Genomic DNA, 23,507 nt, shown 5'->3' on the forward strand with positions numbered 1-23,507 from the left:
ACTCACTCTTTTCTCAAAATTAAACATGCTCAGTTCTTTCAACCTTCCCTCATAAGTCATGTTCGAGGACCAGGAGGGCGCTTTTCCCTTCTGAATGGAGATGCGCAAGGTGAGGTCAGAGAAAAGGATGTTGGAGTAACTGAGACAGGAGAGGATGACTAAGAGCTGTAGCTGTGCGGATGGATAGGAAAGGCCAATTGTTAAGGATGTTATGCAAAAAGAAAATGCCATGTGTAGGCACACCCTGGATAGGAGGCCCCAGAGGGAGCTCCGTGCCAAAGGTATTGCACAGTTATGGGCCTGAGGACAGGCAGCACAATGGTGCTGTCTGCGGGTAGAGAAAGAGGGTGGGGAGGGCTTGGGCAAATAGTAAGAGCTGTGCTTCAGCTGTTGATCTTTAGCTGATGGCTGGACATCAGTGAGGCGATGACACAGAGAGAGAGGGGCTGAGATTTCAGTTGCGACAGAAGGAGACAGGCCAGGAGCAGAGAGGCAGAACTGGGAGTTAGGAGCACAGAGATGGTAGCTGAATGTGTGTGTGCGGATGAGATTACCCAGAAATAAGGTGCAGAGGAAGAAAAGAAGAGGCCCGAGGACAGAGCCCCGTGGAACCCAAACAGAAGGCTGGAACGGGGGTCAGCCGACTCATTCTAAAGACACTCTAATGCAGCGACTGGAGGAGGAGAAGGATGCGACTCATCATGGACCTCTTGATGCCACCTGGCAGAGGGCACAGGGTGCCTAATGTTTTACTGGGATCCCACAGACCAGGTACACGCATATTTGTTCACCCAAAGGGTCGTGTCAGGTGTCTGTCGAGGAACTAGTTAGGTAGGTCTTAGGTAGCTCTGAAAAGCTTTGCCAGTCCAGCTCTATTGTTTAAGGCTGTGAAAAGTGCCCACACGCATGCGCACACACGCACACCATCCAACATGGCTCTGCTGGCCAAAGCTCAATTACAGACACAGCTATAGCGGCAAAAGCATCCATTTTGTAAAACAGGAAACTAAATGCTCATAAGCTACATTAATGCAGCGTTAAGGTTGCCCAGTGCTGTCTCCTGCCTTGCACCATATGGACGGTGAGTAAACTTAAACCTCTGCAGACCAGGAAGTGAAAAGTTAATGTAAACTTTCCCCCAACCCTTAACCCTGCAGCTGGCCAGAACCAGTGAGAATGGTTCTGTGTGGGCCGTGCAAAGGTTAACCAACTGCCACAGGGACTCAGGTATTCAGCTCAATGCAGCAGTAACGGGATGAATTCTATGGTCTGTGGTATAAAGGACGTCAGAGTAGATGACCTAATAGTCACATCTGGCCTTAAAATTTATGAACCTATAATCGATCCGAGGCAAGACTAAGACTAAGACATTGTCTGTGCTGTGCTCACAGGTGGGAATCCCAGCATCTATCCGCATGCCTCCAGCTGTGTGCACTGGGCCAGCTGTAGCTGAGACTGGCTGATGGAGGGATTGGTTGCAGCAGCTGGGCAGAACTGTGCCTGTGCTATGCAGAGAGGTGCATGTGAAACTTGGGGGGCAATTCTGCCTCATTTCCGTGCTGAGTGTTGTAGGCTTTGTCAGCAAAGATGCCTAAGGGTGTGTTCTTGCCATGGGGGTTGTCAGCACCCTGGGGGCGTATGTTCGAGTGACCTGTGGGGCTTAGTGAGGGGTAAGTGAAGGCAGTGACTCAAAAGGAAAACTCAGGTTGAGGGCAATGGGGTAGTAACACTGTGCAAGTCTCAGCTGGCCTGTGTGCAGGAGGTTCGGTACTGGACAGCAGGCCAGGGGGAGGAAGCTTCTGTTTGCTATGATGGAGTTAAACCCGAATATTATCTTAGCAAAGAGAAGAACATGTTAGACATTCTGCTGCACTGCTCTGTTCCCAGAGCGCTCTGTAACAGGGGAGGGGAGAGGGCTAGTGTGGGTGTCTCTGGCATGTCGGGGTGATGCTGAAACAGGGCAGAGCAGAGGTGGCACTGGGGGACTGGCATGAACCTTAACTCTGCATTTCTCCTTCTAAAAACCGAAGGAACAGGAACCCTTACCCAGCGAGGTCACATTCTCACAGTTGTCCTGCATGACCTCCTGTAGAGGGCTCTCTGAGCGGGTCCAGCAGAGCTCCCTCTTCCCTGGTGAAATACACAGCCACCTCCTCGAAGGTCACTGGCCCCTGAAAGAGCAAGAGCCCAACACTCAGTACCTGCTGCCCCACTCACAGCCCCACTATTCATGGAGGAAAGGAGCCAATCAAATGGAAGCTCTGAGAGAGTCAGCAGAGTCCTATCCCCATACTGCTGAGAGCAGCCAGGAGACATCTGGGTGAGAGGACGAAGTGAGAGCCCCTTGTCTCTCCCAGCAGATCCACCACAGACCTACTAGCCAGAGGCTGATACAGGAGATGGAGCCCCCAGTAGGGTCCAGGCACAGCCCCATGGTAGAGAACCCAACACCCTCCCCACTGCCAGCAGCTGGATGTGAGGGGCCGGGACATCTTCCCTACACCTCCCTGCTGGGTGCCCCCTTTCCATGTCACACCAGCCCCTGGCTAGCAGGCTGAGGGGTCAGCACTGGAAATCTGGTCAGTTTTCCCAGCCCTGCCCAGGAGTTGCTTGGTCTGTTTCCTGTTTCACAAATTAGGAATTTTCTCCCCAACACCCAAGTGTTTGTTCCAAGGATCTAGGCCCATGTTAACAAGTCCCAGCAGGTTTGTCACACTGTGTCCCCACTCCCTATCCTCACCCAGGGTATTCCTGCCCCCTCCAGACCTAACTCCCAGAAGTTGCCACCTCTTCAGTATTTCCTGCCCCTCCCCTCCAGCAGGAACCCACCAGCAACCCCCAATAACCCCTACCTGAGCTGGCTCCACTGCAGCCATTTCTCCTGTCCCATGGGAGGCTGGGACGAGCTGGAGCGAGAGGTGGGCGTCATTCTGCAGCCTGGCAGGGCGAGAAGGGCAGTTGTGGAGGTTTCAGAACAGGCTTGAGTTCATTTCACATCACGATTCCCCCAGGCCCTTTCCTGGGGACAGAGATTGTAGATTCTGCCAGGCTGGGAACATGCTCAGTCCCCACAGTGCAGCAAAGACCTGGCCCCTGGCCCTCCTTTCCCCTTGTGCTCCCCAGCAGCAGGAACCAACCAAGACATTTTGAAGCTCCTCCCAGCACCAGGGTGTGAATCAAACCCTGACCAGACCAGACCCAAAGGAGCCCCCTTGGGGGTGTCCCCCTGACCCTGCCCCCAGGGCAGCGCACTCCTGCCACAGGGGGAACAGGGAGAGTCCGGGGCCGGTTCTTCCTCTCTGCTCCTCACCTCGCTCACAGGAAGTGACCCTGGGCAGGGACGCTGCAGTGAGTGTGCCTGGGGGGTCAGAGATCTGGGAACCTGCCCCCTCTAATTTCTCCTCACACCCTCTCCTGTCCCCCTCCCTAGCGCCCTGCCCCGGGCTGGGAGCCGGGTCACTGCCCTGTTCCTGGCTCCCCGCGGCTGCCCTGCCCCAGCTGCCCCAGCCCCTTCCCGTGCCCCGCAACCCCTCCCAACTGCTCCAGCTTCCTCGGGCTGGAGCTGCTGGCCCTGCCCCACTGACCCCGGGGAGCAGCGGAGCGGAGCCTGCCCTGCAAACAGCTGATCGCAGCTGCGCCCAGGCCGCCCCGGGGAAAAGCTCCGCGGAGGAGGCGCCACAAGCTGCCGGCAGCGGGTCATTCCCGGGGGGGCCGAGCACCCGCCTGCAGCTGCCGCAGCCTCCTCCCGGAGCCCCCACGGGAGGGGGAGCAGCCTCCCAGCCGGGCTCAGGCATTGGGGTGCCGGGGCTCCCCATGCGCACGCCTGGGCCCGGGACACTCACACACACACTCTGCCCTGGGGCTCCCCTGGTGCCCAGAGACCGATCAACCCGCCGCCTGCCCCCCCGCCCTTCCCCGCCTGCAGCTCCGGCCTCTCCCCTCCCGCCCCGCCAGCCGCACCCAGGGGAGCCCCTGGCCCCAGGCTCTGTCCCCACCTGGAGCCCAGCGGGGCCGGGGGCAGCTCCTGCTGCAGCTGAGAACAGCGGCCTGCTCCGGCCCGGCGGCTCCAGCGCTGCTGGCAGCACGTGGCCACCAGGAGCAGCTGCTGAGCCCGGGCTCCTGCGTCACAATGTGCCAGAGCCCTGCCCCAGGAGCTGCCCTGCCCCTGGCTGTGCCAGAGCCCCGCCCCCAGGAGCTGCCCTGCCCCGGGCTGTGCCAGAGCCCCGCCCCCAGGAGCTGCCCTGCCCTGGCTGTGCCAGAGCCCCGCCCCCAGGAGCTGCCCCCCTCTGGGATTTGTTCTCCTGCCTCCTACTTCCCAGCACCCCCCACCCCCAGCTGCTCCCTTCCTGTGTCTGCAAACACCCCCAGGGCAGGCTGCAGCGCTCGCTGGGGCTGGCTCCAGTGGCTGAAGTTGCCTCCATCTTTGCTCACCTGGGGCGGGAGGGATGAAGAGAGGAGATGGGCCCAGGGTGTGAAAGCAGAATCAGGGGGCAGGGAAAGAAGGACTCTTTGGAAAGGTGGGTTTTTTGCGGGGGGGCAGGTGTGATCCAAATGGAGTCAGAAGAAGTTGGGCAGCAGAGGCTCAGGGGCCTCCTTCCCCAGCACCGCCCCACCCCCTGAAACAGCTGTGGGCCAAAAAGGAAGGTTTGGGGGGAGGGAGAAGAAATGGCCCCCATAGGGTGACCAGATCGCACGGGCACCCCCCGCTTCACCCCTAGCCCCTGCTGGCCTGCTGCCTCCTGCTAGTCAGTCCCCACCCACCACTCCCTCCTTTCACCTCCTCCATACCCTGCCAGAAACCCCCCTGCCTGCCCCTAGAGCCCCTGCTGGCTCACTGCTCACCTCTGTGCCCACCTGCCACTCACCCACCCGCTCCCCCACCTGCTCCCCATTTGCCCTCTCACCACCCCCAAGTGTAAAGCCTCATTCAGAGACCCAGGAGTCAATCAGTGCAATACCAAAAATTAAACTACTGAAAATGGTGCCCCCCTCCAGCCACTGACGTTTTGGACTAGAAAGCTTTGCCCCAGACATCCCCTTCAGAAGACATCCCCAGACCGGCTGAGGGATACTGGTGTGACCTCACCTGGCAGCCCCCAAAGAAGGAATTGGGGGGACTAAATGGACAGGGCCCCTCTCTAGCTGAAGCCTGGCAAGGGAGGTACGTGGATCCCACCAGAAGTTAAAATGAAAAGTGAGGGAGGGGAGGCTCTGCTGGACCTGGGCAGCTCTAGATACAGCACCAGGCACGTAGCAGGATTTCCACTCCTGAACCATGGAAGCAGGAATTGACTTTTCCTTTCCAGGTTTAGCTAATGTTCAGAAAGGGAATCTAGCACCTGCCTTCAAGATTTGAATACCTCAACATTCAGGAGTGCTCCAGCTCAGTTTGGGCAGCTGTTTTCTTCCAAATCAAATATACTGATCCACTGTCATTTGCTGTAGAAAAAGTAGGATAAAATTGAGCAAGAAATGCTTCCCAGGGGTTATTAGGACTGGAATTGCTATTTTCAACAGCCATTGCCTTTTTGTTTGTTTTTGTTTTATTTGTTTAAAATGGAAGACAGTGATATTGCATTGGCAAATTCCCCATAGAAACAAAGAGTGGAACAAAAGAATAATAAAGGCACCTCAACTTTTCCTCATGTATGGAGGACAGTCTTACAATATGCATCCAGATCTCCTCCAATCACACAAGCTGAAAATTGTTCCACTTTACTGCAGCTCTGTAACCATATGGGAACCAGTCCTGTCTGTGTTCTGTGCACATCCAAAATCCCTGCTGAATGACCCACATGGGAGCAAGTTACCAGTGACCCAGGGCTGGGGTGGAAGAAGAGTGCAGGGGTATGTGTGTGGGGGGAGAGCCCAGGGCTGGGGTGGCAGGGAGGTGCAGGGGGGAGCCCAGGGGTGGGGTGGGGGAAGCCAAACAATTTTTTTGCTTGGGACGGCAAAAAATCTAGAGCCGGCCCTGCCTCCACGCACGTTGAGGTAGGTAGGAGCGGATCATTATTATCCCTACTCGAAAGAGGGAGAAGCTAAGGCTGAGAAAGGAGAATTGACTTGTCTGAGGTCACACAGCCAGCCAGTGGCAGAGTTGGGAATAGAACCCAAGAGCCCTGATTTTCAGACTAACCATCGGATCTTGAATTTCAGACATTAAATGACCTGAATAAAGTGCTCTCAGATGAGCTCCAGACCAACAACAGTGCACAGGAATTATTCAGCAAGTATTTGAGGAGAACTGCAATGTTAGAGAGAATCATGAACGGCTCAGAGACCATTAATGCAGAGAAGCAGCAAAATTCATCAAACATAGAACTGGTTCTGACTTATTTCCTTGGTCTTAAAAGAGAACAAGGACCTGAGTCTCCTCCCTGTCAGTAACCCCCTGCTCAGCCAATCAGGGTAGAGACTGAGGACGGGAGGCTGAGGGTTCTCACCAGAGAGACCAAAGGATGGCCCAGGTCACTGGTGGGGATCACTGCCCGAGCACTATTTCAGCCCCACATTTTTGGGTGGAGCTCCGACAGTGGGAGCTGCAGAGCCCTCTCCCACAACACACACACACGGTAGTGGGAGGGGAATAGGAGAAAGGACAAAAGAAGGAAGAGATGAAGAGAAAGGAGGGAGACAGGGAGGAAAAGGTGAAACACAAAGGACAAACCCTAATGTCCCCAGTGATTCTAAGGGACAAAATCCCAGGTGCGGAATAAAATTCTGCCTCCTGCTTGTGTTTTCCATGCCTAGAATTCAGCTGTCACCAGCTGGATCAGACTGAACAGGTTTCAAACTTCCAGGAGGCTCTTACCTTGTAAACAGGGACGGCTGTTTTCCAGTAAAATCACTAAAGGGGAAGGAGAAAACTCGAAAGAGGTTCCTCCTGGTGCTCACATCCGTGAACCCGAATACTCTCTCAGTCCTCAGAGAGAGACCTGGAGAAGGAGACTTGCTGAAGCAAAGCCACAGGGGTCTCTGAGGTTTCCCTGGCCCCTCGCCCCTGTCCTGCCTGGCTGATGTCAGCATCTCTCTGTGACCACCTCCCCACCACCTTGGACCAATAGTCTGAGGTCCTGCAAAAGGCCTTTGTGATGTCACTGCCACACCCCTCCCTTGCTGTGCCAATGTCCTGCCCCTGGCCAGGCACTTTGGAGGTTTGAGCTACTCCCTGTGGATCACCCCACTCAAGGAGCGTTCGTTCTAGGCAGCAAGCCGGCTAGACAGGGAAACATCAGACGCTGCTCCCAATGCTACACTCAGATTTTCAGAAATTAGTCATCTGTATGGCCAGAAGAGACCATTAGAGCATCTAATCTGACCCCCTGCATATCACAGGCCTCCTGTAGGACACCATAGCTACTTTTGGGGCAAACACATTGCGGAAAGGCATCTAGTCTTCATGAAATGACATCAAGAGATGGAGAATCCACCACTTCCCTTGGTAGCTTGTTCCTGTGGTGAATCATCCTCACTGTTGAATATTTGTGCCTTAGTTGTAATATGAATTTGTCTCTTTTCACCTTCCAGCCACTGGGTCTTGTTATGCCTTTCTCTGCTCGATTCAAGAGCCCTTTAATACCCAGTCTTTTCTCTCCATTAAGACACTTCAACACTTCAATGAAGTCACCTTTCAATCTTCTCCAGCCCTCAGAACATTTGGTGGATCTTTGCTGTCCCAAACTCTAATTTCACAACATCTTTTTCAAACGAGGACACCAAAACTGGAGGCAGTATTCCAGTATCAGTCTCACTGATGCCGTGTCACCTCCTGTGACGTTATTGACATAAACTGTAACTGTATAGATCACCATTGCAACCACTGTTCTATATTTGCAGCCAATATTGTATAAAGGTTGTTGTGTAGGGGGGTCTATGGAGAGGTTCTGATTGGTTAATAATGATGCTCTCTAGATGTGTATCATTTTTGTAGTTGACGTTATGAATATTGGTTCTATGCTGCCTGTATTTCAAACTTGTGCTTTGCTTCTGGGAAACACCCCAGACAAGTTGGTGTCAGTTCTGCCTAGCCGGCTTGATGCAGGTTAGGCAAATGTGAGAACCACTACACTACAGAAACTCCATTACAGTGCACTGCCCTGCCCCGCCCTCAAATTCCCTGCACTTTGGTGGTGCTCACCCTGGCACACACTGATGGGCGAACCTGGAGAAACTGGCAGCAGCTCTTTGATGGGTCAGCTGGAAGAGCAGAGGACTGGAGCCAGGGATCAGGAAGCCGTCCTTACATCACCCTTGTGACTCTAGCTTGAAGGGGAGCTTCTTTTTCTTCCCCTTGCTGAGAAGCAGCAAGAGAAGAAAGAAACGTCCGGTGGGCCAACTGAGTGCAAAAGCCAATGCTGCCTTTTCCTGCAGTGAAGCCCAAAATGAGGGACTTGCATTGAGTAAAGGCAGTGCTGGGCTTCCAGGAAAGAGCCCACTGCTGCAGGAAGAGGGATGAAGCAGCCTGCTGAAACCTGGGACCTTTAGATCTTCAGTCTAATGCTCTCCCAACTGAGCTACTTCAGCACCTGCAGGGGCCTTTTTGGGCTACTGCTTCTCACCTTGAAGTTTATTCTCCATAAACCATTGCTCCAGTCAATAATGGCCAATGCAAGACGGACATCGCTTGCTATTTTAGCACTTGGAAACGTCATCAACTAGTCTCTGGATCTCTTGAATGCTGCGCTTCAGTTCATGGGGGAAAGGCGAGAGAAGCGACCTTTGAACAAAGGGCTGGGGTTAACATCCTAACGCTGTCTGTCTCCGACTGTAACACTATTTAATACCAGCCCACCCTGTGCTGGTGACAGTTCCATTTCTAGATGTTAGTACATTTCAGTTACTGTCAAAATTAAAAGTTTCTATATGCTTAAAAGAAATTATTTTTTCATTTGCTTATATACGGCATGAATAAATACAGATTTACACATCCTAGCATGAACATTTATTGTCTTATATGATAGAGAAAATCCTGCATCCAGATTGTGCATCGAAATCATGAAATGAGCTACAAATGCAATAAAAATAAGGTATTCAATGGTTTAACATATGGGGGGGGGGCACTGAAGACACTTCTTGCCTGGGATGCCACTTGGTCTAGGGGAGGCCCTGTCAGGGAGAACAGGAGTTAGTCTCACACGCCTATTTCCAGGCTGTAATCTGTGGGCGCCCTGCTCTGGGGGAGGGATCGCAGTAGCCCAGACTCAGGGCTGGAACAGGCCTCGGATTGAGGGGGTGGCTGCCTGGTTTGCAGAGCTCTGATGTCTCAGACAATGTGTCTTTCCCAAAGCCTCAGATCTGCGTCCCCAGAAGGCTCCTGCGCTGCCTCCGCTCCTTTCACAGTCTATAGCAAGGAGCAGCAGCAAGGATCAGGGATGAGCCATAGGGCACTAGGTGGGTGGCAGAGGCTTCAGGAGTAAACCCAGCCCCCAGAGCAGAGGGGGATAGGAGGCTTTTTCTCTCTCCTTAGCCACGGGCTATAGCTCCGAGAGCTCTGTGAAATGCCTCCCGCCCACAGCCTGGGGAAGGGAAAGGAGTCCCAGGTTCTAGCTCAGGGGACTGGAGTAACATTCAGGGGATGCAACTGCCTGGGCCAGCCCCCATGGGGGTGGGGAGGAGGAGCCACCAAGCTCCACTCTTGGCTCCAGCCCCAGCTCTGGCCCCTGCCTCAGCCCCCTTACCCCTGTCTGTGTCCTTTCCCCCTTAGCTGCGGCCCCACTCCCAGCCACGACTCGGGGGGAGCATGGACAGGGGTGGGGGACATGACCCTGAAGTGTTTTGGGACCACGGATCTCAGTGGTGGGACAAGGGGGTTAAATCTTGGCAGAGACCCCCAAAGGGCAGGTGTGGCTGCTGTCTGGCTGCCTGGGCCCAGACAATGGCCACAAATTCTGTCTCCTAGCAACCGATGGCCGGGGCGCACCTGCTGCAAGAGGCCAGCTGGCCGGGAGGAGTCGGAGAACAAAGAACGAGCTGGAGGCCGGGTGAGCAGGTTGCCAGGGAAACAGGACAGAGGACAGACGAGGGGCAAAGGGCCTGGCTGAGTTGGGCTGTTGGGAGCAAGGAGTCTGCTGGGTTGGGACTCGAGGGGAGAGCCCAGGCTCTGAGTTCGGGGTCTCCCCAAGATGGACGTTGCTGAATCTTCCTGCTTCCTGTGAACACAGAACTTTCCCAGGCTGGATCCCAGACCCCTAACAAACCTTCTGTTGTACAGCGCTGGCTGAGAGTCACTGGGGACTGTGGAAGTTGGGGTGCAGGACTCCCCTTCGGGGGGGGGGGTGAGGCTTTCCCAGGTGTCCGATTCAGGTGGACTCACTGCAGGAAGCTCCTGGTGTGGAACCGGGGGGCTGAAAGGTCCAAGGTCAGTCCCAGGAGGGGCTAAAGCCAAGGAGGCTTCCCCCAGTGAGGGCGTCCCCTGGGGGGGTCACACTGAGGAGGCTCCTGCCTGGGTTTGACTCCGAGCTGTTCCAGAGCACGGAGCCTGTGTGCCCGTCACAGCCCCCAGCATGTGACCTACAGGCTCCACTCTGGCAAAGCTCCTGTCCCTAGGCTTTAGCATCACTAGCCCCTGCTTAGTGACTAGGGGTCAGTTTAGGGCAGCGGACCCCAAAATGTGGGGTGTGACTCCTAGGGGGACACAGAGGAAGATTGATGGGGGCACCTCAGGGCCTGAGCCAGCCCCCATAGAGGGCAGGGAGGGAGCCCCACTCTGTCCCAGCTCTTCCCCAATCCCATCCTCAGCCTGGGCCCCTGGCTCCTAGCCCAGCCTCGACCCCCTTACCCCTGTCCGCACCCCTCTCCCAGCAAGCAACGGCCCCACCCCAGCCCCAGTTCTCGACCGCAAGCCCGAGGGGCCACAGCCATGGATACGAGGGCGCAGTGTGAAATGTTTGGGGCCTACTGGGTTAGGATGACGTCCTCAATCACTTCTCTGCAGTCCAATGAAAGCGATTCCTCCCCCACCCACCCCTCCGTCAGGACGGCCTAGGTACGTTCCGCTGCCCTTCACCCGTACAGGGAGGAGAATAACATTTCATTGCACTCAAAGCAACCCACCACCATCCCAAACTGGTCATTTTGGGGAAGCGGCCCCCTCATGCTGCATAGCTAGGCAGAGTAGGGGTGTCTATGCAAACACGGCCTGTTCCTGAAGTCTTCCCCCAGCTCCTCACTAGATGTGACGGGGGAGCTCATTCAGCTGCTGCTTATGCTTAGTATTGGGAAACTCCTTAGTGGCCCTATCTCTGCTGGCCTTAGATTTCTCCTCCTGTCCCTGTTTTAGCAGCTCAGATGAGGTGGCCGAGTGGTTAAGGTGATGGACTGTTAATCCATTCTGCTCTGCATGTAGGGTTCAAATCCCATCCTCAGGGCTGCATTTAGTCTTCGTTCTCCTTTACAGACAACCATCTCCCCTTGGTACAATGACAGATCAAACAATGTTGCTTCTTGCAAACAAAAACCTTCTCAGAATCTCAGCTGCCCTCCCCTTTCTTCAAATAAAATATCTAAATCCCAGATTTCTAAAAAAATTCTCTAGTCCAGCATTTCTTAGTTTTTATCTCAAAAGGAACAGCCTCATAATCTGCCCCAAACACCCTGGGACCTCCCCAAATAATTAAAATACCCCCAACCTGAGCAAGGCCACAACAGTGAACCAGAGCCAGTGTCTAGGCCAAGCTGTTCTGAAGGAGACAACTCAACCATTTTCTCTCTGCTTCCCTTGGCAAAGTCTGATTGAGAAAACAAAATTCCCCAAACTGAAAATTTTCTGCTGAAAACCACTACTAGTCTGTTTGGGGACTTTCGTTTGAATGTACTATTACTATTCTCCTCTGATTTCTGAATCAATTTTGTCATCCAGGTGTGTTTCCAGCTGTTGAGTTGTGGGGAGAGAGGCCAACTCATAATGTCTCTACTCCCTTTCATAGTTTCTTCCAACTGGCTAGGAAGAACCTTTGCTAGGATGTGAGTCAAGCAGTGCCCATTGTTGCTGTGCTATCTCGGAGAAGTCTGCATTGTACACGGTTCCTGGGATAGTCCTTGGGAGCGTGGATCCCTTTAATGGGCCAGCAGCGAGTCTGGCTCCTCCATTGTCATACCTGAAAGGCTGGTAGTGGGCATTTTCCAACCTCATCTCAGTCACACACACAGAGCAAAACTTCCCAGCCAATGGTACACACACAATCCAACACAATAGTAATGTTCAACAGACCAAGACTTTTGAAATGATATCTCACCAGGCAGACTTTGTACAAACCGTATCATCATTATAGGAGAGTGGTGAATATGGGGCTTCCAGGGTGCTGCTTTGAGCACAGCGTGCCACACCTGGGCTGACATTGCAATGGAGATGTACCCTTAGAGTCCATCTCTCCTGGGATAAAGATGGCAGCATGGCTGGCCTGGACCATCTGACGTGGGCTCATGGAGCTAAAGCTCAGAGGCTAAAAACTGTGGTGCAGATATTTGTGTTCACACTGAAGCCTGGGTTCGGAAACCCTCACCCCTCGTGGGGTCTCAGAGGTTGGGCTCAAGACCATCTGTCTGCCCTGTAATTTTATACTCTTGCAGCCCAAGCCCCATAACCCTGAGTCAGCTGACCCGGGCTTTGCGACAGGTGCCCTGGGTGTGTTAATCACAGTGCAGACATAACATTAGGCTACGTCTCCAGTGCAATGAAACACCCACGACTGGCCCGTGTCACGTTAATCAGGGTCATGCGGCTTGGGCTGTAACGTTGCAGTGTCCGCGTCTCGGCTCAGGCTCAGTCCCCTGCTCCAGGAGCCCAGAAGGTTGGGAGGGAGTTTAGCAAGTGGAAATGGTAAAACCGCAGTGGAGTATTACCCTGGACTCACGGCATTTCTCCTTCGGTCTGTCTGCTCTGGGGCAGGGACAGAAACACATCCTGCTGCTTTTGTTATTTCAAAGGGCGGTTTAGGATTTTCATTCTCATACTCGGTGCACAAAACAGGACTCAACCCTCGGCATAAACGAAACAAGCTGTCCACAGATTGTGGCAGCCACAATGAGCATTTGGTGTGAGAGCTCAGACCTGCCCCTGTCCCAGAGGGACGGGGTCATCTGTGAGGGGACTGGACCACTGACCTATCAGCTCCTAACTCCCAAACTTTCAGTAACTCTATCCTCAGTGCCTGTGAGTGTAATTTAAACCAGAAGAAAAACCACACTAGGCTAGACCGACGGTCGATCTAGCTCTGAATCTTGTCTTCTGACAGTAGCAAGTACCAGATGCCCCAAAAGCAACTCAGTAAGGTACCACTGGAACTTGAACCCAGGATCTCCTGTATACAAACAGTGGTTTTAGCCAGCTAAGCTTTGGTGCCTACAGTTGCTGAAGGGATCATGTCTGCACACACCTGACTCTCTGCCAACCTCCATCTGGGCCTGACAAGCTTTGCTGGTGTTTGGATTCAGTAAAGCAGAGGAGCAGGTGAAGTTTTACTCCCAAGGTTCTTTGGACAGGTCTACACTACAAAATTAGATCGGTGTAACTACATTACTCAGGGGTGTAAAAAATTTACCTCCCTAAGCAATGCAGTTATATCAGCCTAACCCCGGTGCAGATAGCGCTGTGCCAACAGGAGGGCTTCTTCCATCAACATAGCTTGTGGAGGGGCTTGGTTAGTGAAGATGAAGAGAATAGGTGGCCCATGGCTCTTGCATTTGGGGAGGCTGGGTGTGAGCGCTGGAAGTGGGGGGCCCATTGGTGCCCAGACCATGGCACTGCCCCCCCTTCTCCTCTCTCTGAGTCCCCACCTGTGCTCCCCCCTTGCTCCTGTTTGGCCACTTCCCACCCCCGCTCTTCCTCTTTGGCTGAGGACGGCTGAGCCACCTTTCGCTCGCTCCTCTCCTCCCCCAAGGCCTTCCTGCCTCCTGCTCATGCCTCTCCACCCCCTACCACAAGGTCTGCCCACCAGCCGCCACCACTCTGACCCATCCCTGCAACCCACCCTGCCCACCACCCACACCTCTCTGCCCCTCCCCTGAGACCCACCCTGTCCATGTCTTTCTTCGGTCGTCTGTTGTTATTCCATGAAGCATCAAGAATGGAATAAAAAGCTGAGTTTACTCCAGGGTGAGGAAACAAAGAAGCCACCAACCCCCCAGCATTGCTGCTTTAGTTAAAGTATTTAGTTAAAACAGCTATTGAATGTCCTTCCTATGCCCCTTGTGTCACCAGAGCACATCCATGCTAGCAGTTCTTGGATGGCAAGAGAGAGCAGTGCACTGTGGGTAACTATCCCACTGTGCAACTGGCTGCAGGGTGTTTTGGGAAGGGTTTGCAATGCCTCCCAGGCTGGTACAGCATCACATGATGCAGGTTTCTCTATCCCACCGTTCCACGGGCATCTTACTAGATTGCCAGCTGCTTTTCAACTGCAGTGTGCATGGCGGGGTAGAGACTGTTTGTGTGTGTGTTGGGGGAGTGTGTGTGGGGAAGAGTGAGTGTGTTGAGCTAGGTAGAGCAGATCATTATTATCCCTACTTGAAAGAGGGAGAAGTTACGTCTGAGAAAGGAGAATTGACTTGTCTTAGGTCACACGGCCAGTCAGTGGCAGAGTTGGAAATAGGACCCAAGAGCCCTGATTTTCAAACTAACCATTGATCTTGAATTTCAGACATTGAATGACCTCAATAAAATGTCCTCAGATGAGCTCCAGACCAACAACAGTGCACAGGAATTATTATGCAAGTATTTGAGGAGAACGGCAATGTTAGAGAGGAGAATCATGAACTGCTCAGAGACCATTAACGCAGAGAAGCAGCAAAATTCATCAAACACAGAACTGGCTCTGACTTATTTCCTTGGTCTTAAAAGAAAACAAGGACCTGAGTCTCCTCCCTGTCAATAACCCCCTGCTCAGCCAATCAGGGTAGAGACTGAGGCTGAAGGTTCTCACCAGAGAGCCCAAAGGATGGCCCAGGTCACTGGTGGGGATCACTGCCCGAGCACTATTTCAGCCCCCCAGTTTTGGGTGGACCTCCCACAGTGGGAGCTGCAGAGCACTCCTGCACCACACACACGCACACACACACACCCCTCCCTCCTGGGAGGTGAACAGGAGAAAGAACAAAAGAAGCAAGAGACGAAGAGAAAGGAAGGAGGGAGGGAGGGAGGCGAAGGTGAAACAAAAAGGACAAACCCTAATGTCCCCAGTGATTCCAAGGGACAAAATCCCAGGTGTGCAATAAAATTCTGCCTCCTTAAGCTCGTGTTTTCCATGCCTAGAATTCAACTCTCACCAGATGGATCAGACTGAACAGGTTTCAAACCTCCAGGAGGCTCTTACCTTCTAAACAGGGACGGCTGTTTTCTAGTAAAATCACTAAAAGGGAAGGAGAAAACTCAAAAGAGGTTCCTCCTGGCGCTCACATCCATGAACCCGAACACTCTCTCAGTCCTCAAAGAGAGACCTGGAGAAGGAGACTTGCTGGAGCAAAGCCACAGGGTCTCTGAGGTCTCCCTGGCCCCTCACCCCGTCCTGCCTGGCCGATGTCAGCATCTCTCTGTGAGGTCACCACCTCCCCACCACCTTGGACCAATAGGCTGAGATCCTGCAAAAGGCCTTTGTGATGTCACTGCCACACCCCTCCCTTGCTGTGCTAATGTCCTGCCCCTGGCCAGGCACTTTGCAGGTTTGAGCTACTCCCTGTGGATCACCCCACTCAAGGAGCGTTCGTTCTAGGCAGCAAGCCGGCTAGACAGGAAAACATCAGACGCTGCTCCCAATGCTACACTCAGTTTTTCAGAAATTAGTCGACTTTATGGCCAGAAGAGACCATTAGAGCATCTAATCTGACCCCCTGCATATCACAGGCCTCCTGTAGGACACAAGAGCTACTTTGGGGGCAAACACATTCCAGAAAGGCATCTAGTCTTCATGAAATGACATCAGGAGATGGTGAATCCACCACTTTCCTTGGTAGATTGTTCCTGTTGTCAATCATCCTCGCTGTTGAATATTTGTGCCTTTGTTGTAATATGAATTTGTCTCTTTTCACCTTCCAGCCATTGGGTCTTGTTAGGCCTTTCTCTGCTAGATTCAAGAGCCCTTTAATACCCAATCTTTTCTCTCCATTAATACACTTCAACACTTCAGTGAAATCACCTTTCAATCTTCTTTGATAAGCTGGACAGGTTGAGCTCTTTCAATAGCTCACTAGAAGGCATTTTCTCCAGCCCTCAGGACATTTGGTGGCTCTTTGCTGCCCCAGCTCCAGTTTCACAACATCTTTTCAAATGAGGACACCAAAACTGGAGGCAGTATTCCAGTATCAGTCTCACTGATGCCATGTCACCTCCTGTGACATTACTGACATAATCTGTAACTGTATAGATCACCATTGCGACTGTTGTTCTATATTTGCAGACAATATTGTAGAAAGGTTGTCGTGTAAGGGGTCTATGGAGAGGTTCTGATTGGCTGATTATAATGATGCCATCTCTAGATGTGTATCATTTTGTAGTTGATGTTATAAGTATTGGCTCTGTTCTGTCCATATTTCAAACTTGTGCTCTGCTTCTGGGGAACACCCCAGATAAGTTGGTGTCAGTTCTGCCTAGCCTGCTTCATGGCCCATTAAGAACCATCAGCTACACAATCGACCCACTGAGAGAAGGCAGATACGCCTTGTGACTCTGCATGGTCTGCAGGGACCTGCCTATGGACGAACTCTAAGGTTTTTCTACGCCACGTGCTGGATAGAGTGTACTTGGGACAAATAAAGCTAAGACCACATGGCAAGAGACTAGTAAAGGCTGATGCCTCATCTCCATCTTGTCTTCAGTCCTGCTTCATACCTCTGGAGGACTTTGCTACAAACTGAAGCTCTAGACAAAGGACTGAATGACCCATCCCAGCTGCGGATGTACTCCAGAGACTTGATTTGAACCTGCAGTTTATTCCATCACTGCTACCAGCCTGAACCAAGAACTTTCCCATTACTGTATGTGAAGGGTTAAAATCCATGTGCATTTTATATAACAACCTGGTCTATGGATTGTGCCAGCTCTTTCCAGACCTGAAGTCCAGACTATGGTCTAGCCCACTATGACTCTTTTGATGGTTTAAATTACACTCACAGGCACTGAGGATAGAGTTACTGGGAGTTAGGAGCTGATAGGTCAGTGGTCCAGTCCTCACAGATGACCCCGTCCTCTGGGACAGGGTCAGGTCTGAGCTCACACCAAATGCTCATTGTGGCTGCCAGAATCTGTGGGCAGCCTGTTTAGTTTACACCTGATGGTTGAGTCCTGCTTCGTGCACCATGTGTGAGAATGAAAATCCTAACCCGCCCTTTGAAATAACAAAAGCAGCAGGACGTGTTATTGTCCCTGCCCCAAAGCAGACAGACCGATGGAGAAATGCCATTGAGACCAGGGTAATACTCCCCTGCCGTGCTACCTTTTTTTAACTCCTCCCAGCCTTATGGGGTCTCAGAGCCCGGCATTGAGCCTGAGCCGAGATATCTACACTGCAAATTTACCACCCACAGCCCAAGCCCCGGGAGCCTGAGCTGGTATGGGGCAGCCCTGGGTGTTTCATTGCAGAGTGGACATAAGCCTATTGTGTTTCATTTCTTAGATTCTGCTGCCATCGTGTGGCCATTTCCTTCCTCCTTTCTGTCAAAAGCGCAGAGCCTGGTTCCTCCAGAGGGAGAAGGACGTCTTTCTTCTTTCCTTCCTCAACAGCCCTTCCCTGAGAGCCCTTTGCTGGGGCCTGGGTGGGGAACAGCTGTTTCTGAGGATTAATTTCATATTAATGGTGTTGATCTATAGATTTTACAGCCAGACTAGATCACTAGGTACCTCTGCTCTGACCTGATTCAGAACAGAGACCAGAGAATTTTACCCAGTGACTCCTACATCCACCCCAAGATCTTCTGGCTGAACGAGGAGGGTTCATTCAGAAAGTCATCGTGTTTGGGTGTAAAGGTGTGAAATGATGGGGAAATTGGCCCCTCTTTCAAGTTTAAATGTTGTGACTTCTACACCTAGACCAGGGTGGCCAACCTGAGCCTGAATTTCCCAGTGTAACTGCCAAACCTGCACCTTTGTATGAGTCAATTGTGAACCTTCCCATCATTGTCCTTTGCTCTTAACCCTGAGGCTATTGCCCCATCATGGGGCCATTTCCCGCCTCTCTTTCATACAGAAGCACAATTTTCTTTGCACAGACACAGGAACAGCAAGATCTTTCTCTGTCCCTTGTGCAAAGCAGGGGGCCAAATTCCATGGAAACAATGGACAAGCAGGGGGCTCTGGGCACATCCAGCCCTGGCCGTGAGATGTTCCCTCCCCTCTTTCTTTATGCTGCTGTTGCTATTTCATGGATTGTCTGGGATGGGGAAAAGCTGAGTTCACTCCAGGTGGAGGGGAAAAGAACCCTGAAAATCTCAGGACCCAACCCCTGCTACCAGGATCACTGAGGTGCTGGGAATGGGACTGTGTGAATTGTCAAGGTGGGAATGAATAACAATCTACAACTAGATCCACCTCATTAACCACCGACACAGGCTAATCCTGCTGCCGATAGAAGGGAAAACTGGAGCCATTCTTTGCTGTTCAGCCATGGAAACAGTGACCCAATTGCACCGCAGTGAATGTGCTGGGGAAAGCTGGAGTTTACAGGCAGGTGGAAATGCCTAGCAGATCCTAGAAACACCTGGAGATCCCCACACCACTTCTGCCACTAGGGTGAGGTGTTGAGCTGCTCACAGCATCCCCCACCATGACCTTGCAGCAGGGGATTGCTGCACCCCAACCCAATGCAGGGAGAGATGGCTGAGTGTATCTCTGCACCCTGAGACCAGGGCAGCCACACCTGTGCCCCACACATAGAATCTGGCCCTGCTGAAAAGTGACCCCTATGAACAAGTCACCTCCAGGAAAGCAGGATTGGTCCTCAGAGAGGGGAATGGGCTTCTTGTGAAGCTTATAGGTCACTGGATGCTCTGGAAACAGGAGCGCTCTGAGTGTAAACCTATAGCAAACACAACCTGCTAGGGGATGTAGCTCAGTGGTTGAGCACATGCTTTGCGTGTATGAGGCCCTGGGTTCAATCCCCAGCATCTTCATGGTCATTTTTTCACCCTGCTGCTTTGCTCATGCCCAGCGGGGATGTGGCCCACCAGTCTCCCTGCACCAGTTTCAGTCCTGCTCAGTGAGGCAAGTGACAATTGCATGGAAGGTCTGGGGGTTCTGCTCCTAAGTCACCTCGGTACATTTAAGATTCCCACCCGCTGTGCTGCTTTTTCTGGGACAATGGTAGATGAGAAGGGCGAATCCTCCAGCACTGGAGGGAAAGGTCCCATTTGCACAGCCTGAGAGGCAAGGAAACAGAGGGGCAGTCAGTGCTCAGGGAGGAGAGGGGTCAATGATTTACTCCCAGCAGGGGACACTGTCTTTTGAGTATCAGAGGGGTAGCCGTTAGTCTGGATCTGTAAAAGGCGACAGAGTCCTGTGGCACCTTCTAGACTAACAGATCGATTGGAGCATGAGCTTTCATGGGTGAACCCCACTTCTGTCAGATGAATGGAGTGGGAATTCTGTGACTGGCTAGCCAACTACAAAAGCAGTTTCTCCTCCCTTGGTGATCACACCTCAACTGCTAGAAGAGGGTCTCATCCTCCTGATTGAACTAACCTCCTTATCTCTAGACTGATTCTGCCTGCATATTTATACCTGCCCCCTGCAAATTTCCACTACATTCATCTGACGAAGTGGGATTCACCATGGAAGCTTATGCTCAATACATCTGTTAGTCTGTAAGGTGCCACTGGACTCTGTCTTTTTTGAGGCGAGTGCTGCTGGCTTGGGATGGTGCTGACGATGGATAGAAAAAGGCTGGAGTCAATGGCAGATGGGACCACAGAAGGTCCTGGGTGCCCAGATGCCCCCAGTTATTGCACCCAGGCCTGTCCTAGACAGAGAAAGACACCGAGGGACCCAGCCCCCTACAGTGATCCCATGGACAAGAACCTGGTTAGGAGTGGGGGTGAAGGTTCCTCTGGGCAAAGGGGAGCTGAAAACCCTCCGTGTCCTGGAATTTAAGCAACGGAAGCTTCAAACCCTGCACGGGTGTGGGCTGAGGTGCATCAGCAGAAGATTGGGCTGGACAGAGGTGGCAGGTTTCCCCAGTATAATTTTTGGTGGTGCTCAGAATGGGACAAAGTCCTGCCCCACCTGCCACACACACCTGTGTAAGGCTCTGGGAAGGAGTTTGGTTGTGGAGGGAGAGGGTTGGGCCTGGGAGAGTTTGGGTGCAGGGTCTGGGCTCAGTCAGGGGGTTGTGGTGAAGGAGGCAGTGTGGGGGGCAGGCTCTTGGAGGGAGGTTGGGTGCAGGTGTGGGGTCTGGGCTGGGGCAGGGGTTGCAGGAGAGGGTGAAGGGTGCAGCATTTACCTCGGGCATCTCCCAAAAGCAACCCGCAGCCCCTAAGCTGGAGGGTCTGGGCGCCTCTGGCGCACTGCTACCCACAGACTCCACCCCCGCAGCTCCCATTGCCACAGTTGGCAGAGTTGGCAGTTGGGGCGGGGGCAGCATGTGGAGACCCTCCATGCCAACAGTTGTTCTTCTCACAGCTGGCTGATAGGGGGCAGCAGGGGATCTCCCAAATCTGGGGGAATCTCTCTGTGCCCCACTGTTAGCTCTCCATCCTATCTCCCCCTAACCACGCACACCACTCCCCTCCCCATTATCAGTGTTTTAGAGAGACCCCTCCCTCCCTTTATGGGATACAGACTCTCTGTGACAGAGACTGACTGGGGCTCCTCTCTGCATGGCCCCAGTGGGGAAGGAAAGAGACTGGGGGAGGGGGAGAAGATGGGCAGAAGGAGTCTAATGGGGCAAAGCCAGAATAGAGGAGATTTTCTTCCTGTTAAAATGTACTGGAGTCTCATCGCAAAGCCGCATCTTGAGTTAAGTTTGAACCAGCAGCCTTCAATTACCAGGCAAAGGTGTGAACCACAGAGACTGATAACTGCCTGCTTCCCAAATGTGTTTAAAAACATATTCAGGTGCAACTGGTTAGTGCAGAGGGGCCATCTGTTGAGGTTATGAGTTCAAGCTTTCTCTCAAGCCCTTTTTTCTCTTACCTGTGTAGTTTGTTTTGCTAATTCATATACAAAGTGCTACACTAGAAAAGGAGAGTAAGTTCTAAAATGTAGAGGTGGGTGCATACTTAGAAACATCCCCTGTGCTTCCATTAGTTCCAGCAGATTGTTCACTGGAAGGGCAAATTGATTTCTTTGCTGCTGAGAAAGAGGCTAGGACAGGTCTGTGGGCACCAGATCTCTCTGCTTCTTCCAGTTCCTTCCCTGCTCCAGTCACTGCTGTAGGAGGATCCTATATGCACTGAGCCTAAACATTTTCCTGGGCCTTCTTAGCATAGTTGGCAGCATGTCAGTCTCATACTCAGTAGGTCCTGAGCTCACACCTCAGAAAAGACAATGGTTTTCTGCTCCCTACTTCAGATTTTCTAAAGGAAATCAGAGAAAAGAAGCTATAGGAGAGTGGTTCCTAGACACTCTAACACACACAGATTTTTCTAAGGCATTAACTTTTCCTTCTCTGTGGAGTTTGTATCTCCATAGAGCAAAATAAAACAAAAACATGCAAGTCTAAGACTAATACAGTATGAAACTCAATACAGATAAAATCTCACCCTCAGAGATCTTCCAATAGCTTCTTTGCAGACTAGACTTATTTCTTGTCTGAGCCCAATCTTTGCACCTGGTATAGTCCTTGTTCCAGCTCAGGTGGTAGCTCGGGGATTTCTCATGACTGCAGCCACCTTTCTTCTGTTCCACCCCTTAAACAGCTTTGGTACAAGGCAGGAATCTTGTCTCTCTCTGGGAAAAGCCTGAGGTTTAAGATGGATTCTGTACCAGGTGACATGGTCACATGCCCTGTGAGACCCCCAAGCCTTCATTGTTCCTGTGGCCTGACTCACAGATGAGTGCAGGACAGAGCCATCTCCAGAAATCAATTGTCCTGGTTAATGGCCCACACTTTGCATGTCACAGCTTAGAACAGGACCTCAGAGTTATAGTTTATATTTCTAGCTTCCAGGGTACAGGAAAGATCGGTTCATACAAATAGTCTGAACACACACAGTAGATAATAAGCTTTTGTAATGATACTGCACAAGAGACCTTTGCATGAAGCATGTTCCAGTTACATTATATTCACACCCATTAGCATATTTTCATAAAATCATCAACATCACAGCAGGGAAAGGGTTTTACTGTGGCACCTGGGAGCAGTTGAGTTTCATGTCCAGGCTGTGCTATGAGTTCCTCCATTTTTCCCATACACACAGGTATCTCTTTAGCGGGTACTCTCGATACAGGAATGGCCTAGATACAATGAAGTGATGGAATTGCATTTTCTCTTTTAATTTTTGAATTCCAATGACATTTCTGTTTGTGATTTTGTTTTGCTTCATATAACTGTGTTTTCTCAGACTTGATATATTTACTAGGCTAACTAACAGCTAATAACGGAGACTTACATATGCATGAGCGGAAAAGAACTGTAAGATGCTGGTTTTCAACCTTGTGTTAGATAAGAATAGAATGCAGATTGTAGCAGAAATTGCGTTGAGAGAAGTAAGCTATCAGAAAGAAATATGTACAAACAAAATGCAGTTGTTGCTCCTTACTGTATGTCGCAAAGGTATAAATGTTGCCTTAATTGTTTATCTAACTGAGACTCACTCGGGAGGGGAAACTCATTTGCCTGTACTCTCCGACAACCGCAGTTGCTCGAAATAAACGGCATAATATAATAACATTTAACATCCCTGTGGTGGGAAGAATATCTCAAAAGCCCAACGCTGTGGCATTTAATTTAAAAAGGGTCTATACAAAATGAGGGGTTAGTTAAACAGAAATTAAAAGGTACAGTGACTGGAAGTGAAATCTCTGTAAGCTGCATGGACACTTTAACGATAATAAATAATAGAGGCCCAACTTAAATGTATACCCCAATTCTAAGAAAAACACAGTAAAAGAACTAAAAGACCACCGCTTAACAACCATGTAAAAGAAGCAGTGAGAGACAAAACATCTCCTTTAAAAGTGGAATCAAATCCTAGAAAGGAGCATAAACATTGCCAAATTGTAGGTGATAAATCTGAGGAACTGTCACAGACTGAAGTGCCACGGAGCAGGTTTTGGAATTAATTGATAAACTCAACATTAACAAGTCACCAGGACCAGATGGCATTTCACCCAAGAGTCTGAGAACCCAAATGTGAAGTTGCTGGAACTATTAACTATGGTTTGTAACCTGTCCTTGAATCGGCTTCTTCGTACCCAATGACTGGAAGTTAGCTAATGTAATGCCAATATTTTAAAAGGGTTTCTAGAGGTGATCCCAGCAATTACAGACCAGTAAGTCTAACATCGGTACCGGGCAAATTAGTTTGGAGTTTAAGGCAAGAATAAATTATTGACATATAGAAGAAATATAAAATTGTTGGGCAAA

The 23,507-nt window shown here is 51.5% G+C and overlaps 1 non-coding gene and 1 pseudogene across 1 annotated transcript; both read left to right on the forward strand.

The window, feature by feature from the left end:
• The window catches only part of LOC120381658, a 236,374-nt pseudogene that overhangs the window by 48,801 nt on the left and 164,066 nt on the right, over nucleotides 1–23,507 (forward strand).
• TRNAA-UGC lies at nucleotides 19,024–19,095 on the forward strand. Its single transcript has one exon. It is a non-coding gene; the product is annotated as a tRNA-Ala (tRNA).

Source organism: Mauremys reevesii, linkage group 14 (genome assembly GCF_016161935.1).
Source record: "Mauremys reevesii isolate NIE-2019 linkage group 14, ASM1616193v1, whole genome shotgun sequence".
NCBI classification, from domain to species: Eukaryota; Metazoa; Chordata; order Testudines; family Geoemydidae; genus Mauremys; species Mauremys reevesii.